The following is a 13,538-nucleotide window of genomic DNA, read 5'->3' as shown; positions in this document are numbered from 1 at the left end:
CTAAAGATTAACATGCATGCAATGAACTATACTATGAAATGCAATGACATGTCCGTTTATGAAACTTTTGGAATAGCGTCCTTAAGTAGGTTCTCGCAAGGAATGTGTCAAGACACAAATCACTCTGATTTTTCCACTCAAGTTTAGTCACTCCAGTGTGTAGTGGGTGCACGCTTCCTTACAATCTATCTTAATAACAATCCAAAGGAGGCGAGGTTGATCAAACACACTACCACTTACTATCACACCAACCTATTGCCAATTGAGCTAGAGGTCTTTATTAGGTGTTATGTAAGGCTTAGTTGGTGGTTTAAGAAGTAAGGAAATGGATATTCAAATAAACAAGTCTGAGAAAATAGGGTTTTTAAAATATGTAACTAGAGAAAGCCTTGTTCTTACTTTGTTTATACACTTTGTTCCATACTTAGCCCTTTTGTTTTTGGCTTTTGACTCCTTTTGATTCTATTTTTGGAGTTATAACTTTAATTTTTCTTTTCTTTTGAAAATTTTATTCTCTTTTCTTTTTGAAGCACCTAACTAATTTTTGTTTTGCACAGGTCTTTCTCTTCACTTTTCTGCTCTTCATCCTATTCCTTAGACTTATAAAATGGGTAGGCTATTTATTTTTATTCGGTTTTTATAATTGGGTAAGAGATTTATGTTTAATGAAAAGGCTAAAGAAAAGCTTAGTGGGGCGACTAGCGAATAAATTTCATATATGTGTGAATTTCTGGCTATATCAATCTAGAGAGGGTATAAATTCTCGCTCAGGATATGGTGTGGTGATCAAGTAAGTGGATGTGTGATTTTTTAACTCAGATTTGACTTCTCCCTTCTGTCATCACTCAGATATTTCACTCATATGAGGCTTTTAGCTAGATTCTCATAGGATTTGTAAAATTAAGTAGTCTAACCTAGGTCTCAAAAAAATACTACTAAATACAACCAGCATAGATGCTCATGCAAGACGTTTATGAAAAAATGCAATGACTATTACCTACATTTTAGCCTAAGTTCCTAAAAAAAACTATTAATTCTAATACTAAAGTGAGACTTCTAGACTAGTATTATCACAAAAAAGAATACTAAACCATTATCACTAAGTGCATAGTATAAATAATTTTTTAAATCTTTTTATAAAGAAAACTGCGTAATATACATCCTAACTATGTCTAATTTGTGCAAATGTTTCTATCCAACCCCAAACAAATGGACGCTTTGTCCTCAAAGTGTAAAAAGGGAAGGAAAGAGATTACCATAGAAACGTGGCAAAAATTGGTAGTAACTGTAACATGAATATTAGAAAGATAATATGATAACATGAAGCAAAATCAAACTATTACGTATGAACGAACATGGATTATACTAGAATAAACATGGTAGCCAAAGGTTGGCAAATTTTTTTGAAATGAAAGACCAAAAGACTCCACCCACAAACAAAATTTGAAAACTCTTTTTAAGTTTGAAATTTTTGTTTGGCTTATACTCTAGAAAGGTGGTATTGTACAAAAACTTAAGGTCTTTTAGAATCAGATTCCCTAAACTTACTAATATATATTAATGGTTTAATTTTTTAATTTTTATATGTTTGATTTTTGGAAAAACAAAATTACGAGGAAGAAATAAAAATGAAACTCACTCCATAGAGAAACATTACTCAAAAAATGAGAAAAAATGCAATAGAGGAATGTGTTAGTTACATGAAACCTGGACTAAAGATCTAGCACTTACAACCACACACTCCAAAAGGAGGGTTCAGTTACCTTAATGGTGCACTCCCATAAAATAAGATTGGAATGGAGTACACCGAAAAATAAAATGAGTCTTTTATAGTCAGATACTTGAGACTTTATCTAATATATTTGTACATGCCACTTACCATATATTAACAACTGAAAGAGTTGTGGGTCTTTCCATAAGCAACTATCACAAAATGCACCCCCAAATAGAATCAGGCACAAACATTTCCTATGACGTAACTTAGTGGAATGAGAGCGAGATCTGATTGACCGAGAACCTAATCAAGCATGTACTTTCTACTTCTTAGGACGAAAGGGTCCCCAAGTGAATGACCGTGAGGAAAGGAATGATTGTGGAAAATACCTAGAATGTGGAGAAGTTGTAGAAGGAAAGGGCGAAGAAAATGAGAAAGTGGGTTTAACAAAAAACTCATTAATGGTGCGGGTCTGTACTGTCTCACATCTAAAAATGAAGGGGTCGGGTGGCTCGTCCTTGGGTATTACTACCACACCAGGACGGTTGAGAAAGTCATGAAACACAGGAGAAACAATAAGGTCAAGTGCGATCTCAAGGTTCCTTTGAAAAGGTGGAGGGTGACTAGTTGGGAATAGTGGTGTTGATGGTACGTCATGTTCAGCTTAGATTCTTTGTTTAGAGGATGCGTTTGATGGATGGAAACTACTCTCTCTACTATATTCTAATCTTTCTTATGGTTATTAAGTTCTAATGGTGGAAACACTAGTTCTTATCTTAAACTTGTTGAAATCTTAATACATCAATAGAGAAATATGGAATGAACTTGGATTGGATGGTTAAATTACTCACAAAGTTATACTTATTTGAACTTGTCAAATGAGTATAACTTGTGTTTGTGGTTGAATCAATAAGAGATAAGTAGAGAAAACTTATAAATAAGAGAGGATGAAAACTTGTATTGAAAACACTAAGAACTTGTATTGAAAACACTAAAGCTTGAAGAACATAGAAATGGAAAACAAGTAAATAACAATTAAATTAAAACATTTATTCTACTCCTAATGACCAAAGTTTAACGCTAAGGTAATGGTCTTTCTCTACAACTTTGGTTTATATAGGACACCATTTACATTTATGCCCTTCCTTCTAGAAACAACCTTGTGGGCTTTTGACCTAAGCCCATTCAATATAGTTATTGATATTGGTTGTAAGTTCCTGAGTCCATAACTTTTTTCTTTAAGTCCTTTAGTCCATAGCTTTTAGCTTTAAGTCCTTTAGTCTTGAAGAGTTGACTTTGACAGTTGACTTTGACTTTTTGGCACTTTTGCTCTTAAGCTGGAATCTTCCTAAGTTACATCAATAGCAAGACTTTTTACGCTAAAAATGCACGTATTAAGAATATACGTCTTAAATGGCCTGTATCCTGCAAACGGTAACAAAAGTTATAAGTTGTCTGTTCGTTAAGCATAAGAAGGGCATATTTGAAGCATTGTAATGGTAATAAAACAAACATTTGGGGACTGATCAACTACCCCCAAACAACATTTTGCTTGTCCTTAAGCAAAAGATGAGAGAGAAAAAACTAAGATCACAAATGTGTGATTTATTATACTAGTTTCGTTTCGCAGAGTGTGATTGCATTGACCATATGCAACAATGCCTTAAACCACTAGGAATTCCCTAGTGGACGAGCTTTAACCTCGTGAGAGTTTTCCAAAGAAGGTACTCACAAACTTCCTTTATTTAGTACAAATGGCCTTGTTTTCTTATTTATTCTCAGAGGTTTATACATCTGTTTAGCGGGGGAATAAAGAAAAGCTCCTTTGAACTCAGAATAATATATATATAGTAGTTTAATCATCTAAAGATAAACATGTAAAATATAAGCGGTGAAATGCAAAAGCAATCGTTTCCCAAACTTTTGGAGATCGTCCTTAAGTTGGGTTCTCACAGGGGTGCGTTACAATCACAACTCTCTGATAGATTCACTCAAGTTTCATTTTATCAAGTGCAGAGGGCACTTATATTCCTCACATACTCGAATGACGTCCAAAGAAACCGGGGTTGATTAATCACAATATCTACTTACTATCACACCATCATATTCCTAGTTGAGCTAGAGGTCTTTTATTAGGAATTATGAGGCTAAGGTAGTGGTTTAGAAATAAGTGAAGGGAAAACAAACTCTAATAAGTTGAGAAATTGGGTCTTCATGATATTTGTAACTAGAGAAGAACATCATTTTGTCCTTTGCTTTCGAAATTATGATTCATTCTTTTAGCCCTTTGGCTTTGTGGCTTCATATAATTTTGAATTTTGGGAGTTCTAAATTTGCTTTTGTTATTTTTGTAATTGGCTCCTTTCGATTTTGAACCTTTGGGAGATTTCGATCTTTGAATATTTTCATTTCTTTTCTTTCTTTTCTTTTTGAAGCTTCTAACTATTCTGTTTTTGTACAAGGCCTTCTCTTCTCTTTTTACTGTTCTTCCAATTCGTAACTTATCAGCAGGGTAAGCTTTTTATTGTGTGTAGTAACGGTTCAAGGATTGATGGTGAAGAAATACAAAGGCTTTTAGAAATTGATGAAGGCTCAAGGGGGGGTTAACTAGAGGAAAAACTATCTTTTTGGATTTTTAACATTTATTTGGCTATATCGATCCAAAAATGGCCTAAATGCTCTCCTAGGATATGGCGTGGTAAACAAGCAAGTGAACGTGTTATCTTTCTATCCGGACATCCTTGTGTCATCACTCAATAAACATTCAGATGAGGCTTTTGGCTAGATTCTCATAGGATATGGAACTTAACTATTCTAACCGTGGTCTCAAAAACTTACTGCTATATACAATCAAATGCTGATACATGCCATTCATGAAAAGATGCAGAAACTATTGTATGTATATTAGTCTGAGCTCGAAGAACGAATCTTTACTCTATTGTTATAATGAGACTTCTAAAACTTTTATTCATCATTGAAAAAGGAAAACAAAACTTTTAGTACTAAATAGAAAAATATTTTTGGTCTTTTTGAAATATTTTAAGAAAGAAAGAAATATAGAAATATACTTAATATATCTAATATAAGAATAAATGCCTAGTTTTTGCAGAATGTTACTATACCACCCCCAAACAGAAATATATTGTGTCCTCAAAGTATGAAGAAAAAGGAAAAAGATTACCATAGGAACATGAGCAAAAATGGCTATGACCTGTACTCTGTTCTTCGTTATAAAAAATATACCACCCCCAAACAAGTTTGGAGCGTGAGTTGATAGATATAAAACGAGAAATACATGATTTATCTAAAAGGTAAAAAATGTAATTATTCTAACATGAAAATTTTGGCTTTTTTGAATTTTATTTGGAAAAACATGTATAGTGTAGAAAATAAGAAATTTTGGGCATGATGTATTTGTATGTCTTCTACTCATATATCCAACCCTAAACAATGAATACATGATTATTATTAAACAAACAGGTTAAGAAATATAAAGTGTGAAATGTAAATTATGTAAACAACTATCTATACAGACACATATGGAATGTGTGGGGGTGTGATGATTATGTGTGTGTGTGTGTGTGTGTGTGTGTGTGTGTGTTATTTTATTATTTTTATTTATTTATTTATTTATTTTTGACGATTGTTTTTCTCAAAACATATCTCTAACCATATAGAGGGTTTCTACAAGAGAATAAAATCAAACGTTTATCCAGTATCATTTTGGTTACTCTGGGACGTAAGATTTTCATTATTTTTATCCTCAAGTTTTTTTTTGAAAAAACTATGTAGAGATGTTAAAAAGATAACTCGTACAAAAGTTGTGATTTCTAAAGCTAAGTTTGGAAAGCAAACCATAACAGGTGATCTTAGGTAATGATAAGAGCCCAAAACTGTAGTTTTAACCCCTTAACAATAATACTTTTAGACCAATTATGCGAGTAATAAATAAGAGTTAATGCTAATTACGTGCTTTTATGTATTTCAAGCATTGAAGTCAATTATGTGCAGAAATGTGCCACTTTGGAAAGATAAATAAGCAAGGGTTGGTTGCTAAGAAGTTCTGTGATTAAAGGCCAAGATTCAAGGAGAAAAAACCTTTGTAAAGCCCGGTCAACAGTTGAAAAGTCAGAGTTAACGCGGGCAGAAACAACACACAAAAGTCAGCAAAACTTCCGAAGACCGTATCTTCGGACTCAGGCATCGGAATTGGGCGTACCTTATGTCAAAAAGACCGGCTCGGAAAGAGCTTTCTTATGGTCTAAATCCTGACCTAATCAGAGGAGCAAAATGGATGAAAAGCCTATTAAAGTCAAACCCAGTTGAAAAGGGCCCTGTGGACTGAAGAAATTGGGCTTTAGGCTCGATTTTCCGGCCCAAAACATGGACCCTCAGCCCATGCACGAAAATGTGGATCTAGTCTCCTCCATTTCCACACACAAGACTTAGCTCTTAAGGATCAATTAGCTTAGGATAGAAAGTGGCCATTAGAGAATAATCTAGATCTAGTTTTGAGAATTTTCATTAGTTAATTAATTAGTTTTTTTTTCATACTTTGTTTTAGATTAGTTATTTGAATCATTGTTTATCATTCATTAGATAAATAAAATAGTTAGTTCTTGATAATTTTGATTTTTCTATTTAAAATTGCTTAGATCTAATTTAAATTCTTGTTTGTTATTCATTTCTTAGTTGTTTACTTTCGAATTGAATTCTTGAGTAGATTGATATAGTAAAGTTATAATCTTTATATTATGTTTTATTCAATTTCATATGGAAATGATAGTTTGATGAATCAAGGCTAAACCTCCATTAGAGGGGTTTGATGAAGCCTTGATGAAAACTTGATTGTGTAGTGTAGAATCATTGTAAGAGTCTATTCCACTCTAGAAGGTCGTTGATTCGCCATGAGAATAGGTTGGACTTCCTCACATGCTAGTCATTATTTGTTAGAGATTGACATAATTGATTAGGGATTAGAACGACCAATTCTTACTGTAAGAACGTAAGAATTAGATTACAACAATCTATGCTAGTTTATTAAGTTGGATTCAATCCCCCCTAATTCTTTATCTAGATTCAAACCTTAGTATTCCGTAGCATTCCGTAGTTTGAATTAGCCTATCTTGTTCTTAGAATTCCCTTCGTAAAACTCTCATTGACTTTGGATAGACCGATAGTCGTAGAAAACATTCAATACTAACGAACTAGGAGTAGAACGAATCTTTTACTCCACTCTATTTTGATAGAATCGAGAGTAGAAATCTTTGATAAACCCCAAGTAGAAAATAGTTTAGTTTTACTTGCGTTAAGACTTCATCGTTTATTCGTGATTAGAATTATATTCAAATTATATGGTCTTATCAAATGGTGCCGCTGCAATCTTAGTTCCCTTCAGTTTTGTTTTCTTTAGAATTGTTAGTTTTCCAAAGTCCCATAACCCACCCACCCTTGTTTGATTCTCACTGTGGTTGTCCATTTCAGCACTAAAAATTTTCCTCACAGAATTACACGGAGCATGACCCGTGCCCTGGGCAAGCTAAATTGGAACGCCACCGCACCCAAACGCATGGAACTCCACTTTTTAGCTGAGCGCGACCCGCGCCTTGCCAAGGCAAAACACGAGCGCCCCATGCGCTGAAGCGCCCGGAACTTGAGTTTTTCCCTGAGCACGACCCGTGCCCTGGGCAAGCTAAGTTTTTCCCTGAGCACGACCAGCTTGACCTGAGCACTACCCGCGCCCTACTGAGGCCTATCTTGAGCGCGACCTGCGCCCTCTGCTGAAACTGCCCGATTTCCACAGGTTTGTTTCAAACTTCCATTTCTTTCAAGGTTTTCAGTGTTCTAACTTGTTATACACACTGAGCATGGGTAAACAAGACGCTATTCATAAATGAAGCAAGGAGGCATTCAGGTACTCTTTTCTTCCACACCTCGCATCTCCTATTAGAGGTTCATACTAGCATATCAGGATTGTTTGGAGTGTTGTTGTGTTTCATTAAGATTAGTCTTAGCCTTGCATGAGATTAAGGTTAAGCCGAAGAAAAATGCCTAACGTAATCAACCGACAATGTCAACAAACACGCCTTTCTAGTATACCACTAAATACACCTCTAGCTAGCATACCACACACACCACCTGAAATAATGGCCGAAGAAAGAGAGTCTCCTCTCTCTGACTTTTACAAAGCCTTGAACGATAGCCCTAAATCTTGCATCCTTCTATCTGACCCAGTGGGGGATTTCCGAATCCCCCCAAATATATTTAATTTGTTACCCGTTTTTCATGGATTAGACCATGAAAAGCCTTCTCAGCACATGCGTAGGATTGACCAAGTCCTTACTACATTCCACATCCTACGGTGGGTGCTGAACAAATTAAACTGAGGATATTTCCTTTCACTTTAGCCGATAAGGCGACATCTTGGTTAATTGCCCAAGCGCCTAATTGTGTGGACTCGTGGGCTAAACTTGTTCACTTATTTATGGAACACTTTTACCTACCACTGAAGACTGATGAAATGCTTTCCAAGATTCATTTTTTTCGATAGAATCCTTATGAATCATTTTCAGAGGCATGGAATCGTTTCACCGATCTACTTATAGAGTGTCCACACCATAACCTCGCGAAAAACACGCTAGTTTGTGCCTTTTTCAAAGGACTTCTACACCACCATAAAGAAGTTCTTGACATAATGAATGGGGGTAGTTTCCTAAGTAAAGGAGCCTCAGAGGCTTATAAATTTTTAGAAGATCACACTAAGCGTAATAATAACTGGGGGGGGGGGGGGGGTAGTGACGATTTCTCCCGTTCCCCACCGCTAGTTCTTCTACAACAGTTAAAGCCGCTGGTATGTTTGAGATTAAACCCGATCCGGAACTTAAAAATTTAATCGAATCTCTAACTAAAAAGGTAGAGGCTATTTCTGTTCAACAAACCCCTAACCCCGTCATGAATGTCAACACCAATCCATGTAATTTCTATTTGAGTCCAGAGCATCCCGACTCCTGTTATCTTCTCGTTTATGAATAACAAACATTACAACAAGATAACGTTTGCTTAATTAATTGTTATCCTATTCCTAATGCCCCTTGGAGACAACACCCCAACTTGAGTTGGAGAAATAATCAACAAGTAACACCTCCAGGGTTTAATAATCAAAATGTTAGGTAAGCAAACAATTATAACCAAGCTCCACCATGACAAGGACAAGGTCAGGGTAATTATAATAATTATAATAACCAAGTGTAACCACGACAAGGTCAAGCACAAGGTCAGGGTAATTATAATAATTATAACAATAATTATTATAATGCTAATAGAGGTATCATTTCGGTAAATAATTATCAAAATACACCAATTAATAATCAACGTGACATAGTTCCTATCACACAACCTATAGCTAACACTCCTCCACAACCAGATCATTTCGATACCTTTATGCAATCTCAACAATAGATTTTACAAGCCATCCAACTTTCCTTACAACAGTTAGCTCAAGAGAAAGTACAACCCAAAGGTGTGTTTCCAGGTCAAGCGATAGCTAATCCTAAAACAACAAACACAGCCTTTGAGGTGAATGGTAATACTAGTACGGAAAATGCAAACGTAGGTGAGCTAAATGCCATCACCACTCTCCGTTCTGGGAGAGTGGTTGAGAACAAAGTAACTATGCCTATAGTTACCCTACCAGTTATCCCTACACTGGAGATTGAACTAGATACCGTAATAGAAACTGAAGAGCCTACCCCTGTAGAGGTACCAGTTAAACCACAACCTAAGAAACATAAAGCAAAGGTTAGACATCCAGTTGATCCATACGCTAAATATAAAGAGAAACCACCGTTTCCCCAGAAATTAGCTATGTTAAATAGGGATACAAACTTTGACGAGATTAGGGAGGTTTTTAAAAATCTAACGATAAACTTACCTTTTCTGGAAGCAATTAAAAAATTACCTCACCATGCTAAGTTTCTCAAAGAGTTGTGCACTAAAAGGCGTAAGACAAATATTTCTAAAGACACCTTTTTAACGGAACAATTTCCAACTTTAACGGAACACAATGGAATCGTTAAGTAGAAGGACCCTGGTCGTCCTACTGTACAATGCACCTTAGGAGATTCCCACACGACGACCGCTTTACTAGACCTGGGGGCGAGTGTTAACTTACTCCCGTATTATCTATACAAACAAATAGGTCTATAAGAGATGCAACCTACTAAAATGACGTTGAAATTAGTGGATCGATCTATTAAGTACCCTAAGGGCGTGGTTGAAAATGTGCTTGTTAAGGTCCAGGATTTCTACTATCCTATTGATTTTGTTATCCTCGATACAGAAGTCTCTAACGACTCTGTTCCAATCATTTTAGGGCGTCCTTTCTTGGCAACTGCCAATGCACTCATAAACTGCTGCGATGGTTCGATGTCCTTGTCTTTTGGCCATCTTTCTGTTGAGGTAAATGTTTTTAAAATGATGAAACAGTTACCAAATTCGTCTGTAGATGGGGATGTTAGCATGATTGAGAGCTTAGCTGAAGACTATTTTAATAACACGTTTCCAGAAAACCAAATGCATAAATTCCTGTCTTTTGGAAGTTCAGATTTCGCCGATGACTCCTACTTAGAGGAAGTCAACACCATCTTTGAGTCTACACCTATCGTAGACCCTTCTGTTGCTCCATCTACAGAGTTTGAAGACCTACTGCCTAAGCAAGTATTCATTACTCAAGATGAGGACCCCTCAGAAGCATTTATCAATATTTTTTCACCCTAGTGCTTAAACCTCTTCCTCCTGAGTTAAAGTATATTCAACTTGATCTGGATGGTAGTCATCTGATAATAATATCTTCTCTATTATCTAAGGAGGAAGAGACATGTTTGATTAGGGTGATTAGGGAACATCGTTCTGCGATTGGTTGGACCCTAGCTGACATTAAGGGAATTGACCCTAATGTATGCACTCATCGTATCCATTTGGAGGATAACGAAAAGACTTCTCGCGAACTTCAGCGTCGCTTGAACCCTGCCATGAATGAAGTGGTCAGGGAAGAAGTCTTACGGTTACTCGATGCGGGTATCATATACCCAATCTCTGATAGCGAATGGGTCAGTCCTATTCATGTAGTTCCTAAGAAATCAGGGATTACCATAGTACATAATGCCAAGGGTGAATATGTTGCCATGCATGGTCCTATAAAATGGAGGATCTGTATTGATTACAGAAGTTTAAATGCCATGACACCAAAGGATTATTTTCCTTTACCCTTTATAGATCAGATGCTTGAACGCCTAGCTGGTCATGTTTTTTATTGTTTTTTGGATGGCTACTCTGGCTATTTACAAATTATTATTGATATTGATGACCAAGAAAAGACTACCTTCACATGTCCTTTTGGGACATACGCCTATAAACGAATGCCTTTTGACCTTTGTAATGCTCCTGGTACCTTCCAGCGGTATATGCTTCATATATTTAGTGACATGGTAGAGCGTTTCATGGAAGTATTCATGGATGATTTTTCTATCTATGGAGACTCTTTCACGGACTGCCTGTCTAACCTATCTAAGGTTTTGACACGGTGTGAAGAGAAAAGTCTGGTTTTAAATTGGGAAAAATGTCATTTCATGGTGAAAAAAGGCATAGTACTAGGTCACATAGTATCTATTGATGGCAGCGAAGTAGATAAGATAACGACTCTACCTATACCACGGACTGTCCGTGATATTAGAGCCTTTCTAGGCCATGCAGGTTTTTATAGGCGCTTTATCAAAGATTTTTTGAAAATTGCTAGGCCGTTAACTAATCTGCTTTTAAAGGATGCCATCTTTGATTTTAATTTTAACTGTGAATAGGCTTTTGAAACTTTAAAAGCCACCTTAACTTCTGTACCCATTATACAGCCTCCCGATTGGTCTAAACCTTTCGAACTCATGTGTGATGCTAGTGATTATGCAGTTGGTGCTGTCTTGGGACAGAAACTAGATAATAAATCTACTGTTATTTATTATGCTAGTAAAACTATAAACGATGCTCAAAGGAATTATACAACTACTGAAAAAAATTCTTAGCTATACTACTGGGATGAGCCCTACCTTTTCAAGGATTGTGCGGATCAGATTATTCGTTGTTGTATTCCCCAATGGGAATATAATGAGGTTCTCTCATTCTGCCATGACAAAGAGTGTGGTGGGCATTTTAGTGATATGAAAATAGCTACTAAAATTCTTCAATGTGGGTTTTATTGGCCTACTCTTGAAAGATGCCCAAGTGCATTGCAAAACGTGCATTCGTTGCCAACAACTTGGGCAAATCACGAAGCGTAATATGATGCCATTAAATCCAATCATGGTGGTAGAAATTTTTGACATATGGGGCATTGATTTCATGGGTCTCTTTACAGTTTCCCACGGTTTCATTTATATTCTAGTTGTCGTGGACTACGTCTCTAAATGGATAGAGGCCATGGCTTGCCGTAACAATGACCATAAGGCAGTTGTGTTTTTTCTTAAAGAGTATATTTTCTGTCGATTTGGCATTCCCAAAGCCATCATTAGTGATGGTGGAGCACATTTTGCTTGCAACAGAGTTGTTGCATCTCTGGTGAAAAAGTATGGAGTTACACATAAGGTAGCAACTCCATATCATCCACAAACTAGCGGACAAGTAGAAGTTTCTAATAGGGAAATTAAAATGATATTAGAAACAACTGTAAATCCTGATAGGAAAGACTGGTCAAAGCGTCTATCTGATGCCTTATAGGCATATAGGACTGCTTTCAAAACTCCTATAAGTATGTCTCCCTTTAGACTTGTATTTGGGAAACCTTGTCATTTGCCCGTTGAATTGGAGCACCGCGCTATGTGGGCTATAAAAAGCCTTAACTTCAATTTTGATGAGGCGGGTGTCAAGTGCAAGTTGCAATTTAATGAGCTTGAAGAAATCCATAGCGATTCTTATGATCTCGCAAAGGATTATAAAGCTAACATGAAACGTGTTCATGATAAGCAAATCTTGCACAAAGAGTTTGTGGTAGGTCAAAAGGTCTTACTTTACAACTCCCGTCTACATGTTTTTCCAGGGAAATTAAAAACCCGTTGGTCTAGTCCTTTTCTGGTTACTGAAGTCACCCCTCACGGGGCAATCACCTTGGTAAATCCCAAGGACAACAGTACCTTTCAAGTCAATGGCCAACGGTTGAAACATTTCCATAAGTTTTTGTCCCCTGATGTAGAGGAAGTCCTTTTACAGGACCCTATCTGTGCGGACTGACCTTTTCGTTGGTGTACTTCCTTTCATTTCCATATATTGGTAAGTGCACCATACAGGTAACCGGGCCCTCCTTATGGAGTGTGTGGCTGTAAGTACCGAATCCTAAGTCCATGGTTAACATAATTCACGTTTTCCACTCTTGCATGTTTTCTCGGTTTTTGAGTCATGTTCTTCTATGGTGTGAATTATGCATTTATTGCTTTCTTGTTTTTCTTATATTAAATCTTTTTCATAGAAAAATAAAAATTATTAAAATCATAAACATAGTAATTTAGAAAGTCTCAAGAATCTGACTTTAAAAGACCCACTTTTAAAATAAATTTTCTAAACTCTGTGTCTAAAATTTGTTTGGGGGTGGGGTGTTCGTTTCTTTCCTGGATTGTTCAACTTTCCAGTTGTGTTGTTTAGGGTGTTTAATTGTATTTCGATTCGGGTTGACATTATCTATGAAATTAGAGTTCATTCGTTCACATAACTTACATCATGCACGCACTTTGAGGTATTTTCCATCTTTTTATATGTCATCTACGGTCGGAATAGAGTGTTTTATGGA

The sequence above is a fragment of the Coptis chinensis genome, chromosome 1, assembly GCF_015680905.1.
Source record: "Coptis chinensis isolate HL-2020 chromosome 1, ASM1568090v1, whole genome shotgun sequence".
Classification (NCBI taxonomy): Eukaryota; Viridiplantae; Streptophyta; class Magnoliopsida; order Ranunculales; family Ranunculaceae; genus Coptis; species Coptis chinensis.
The sequence above is the reverse complement of the archived record's forward strand: the minus strand, read 5'-3'. Positions refer to the sequence as shown.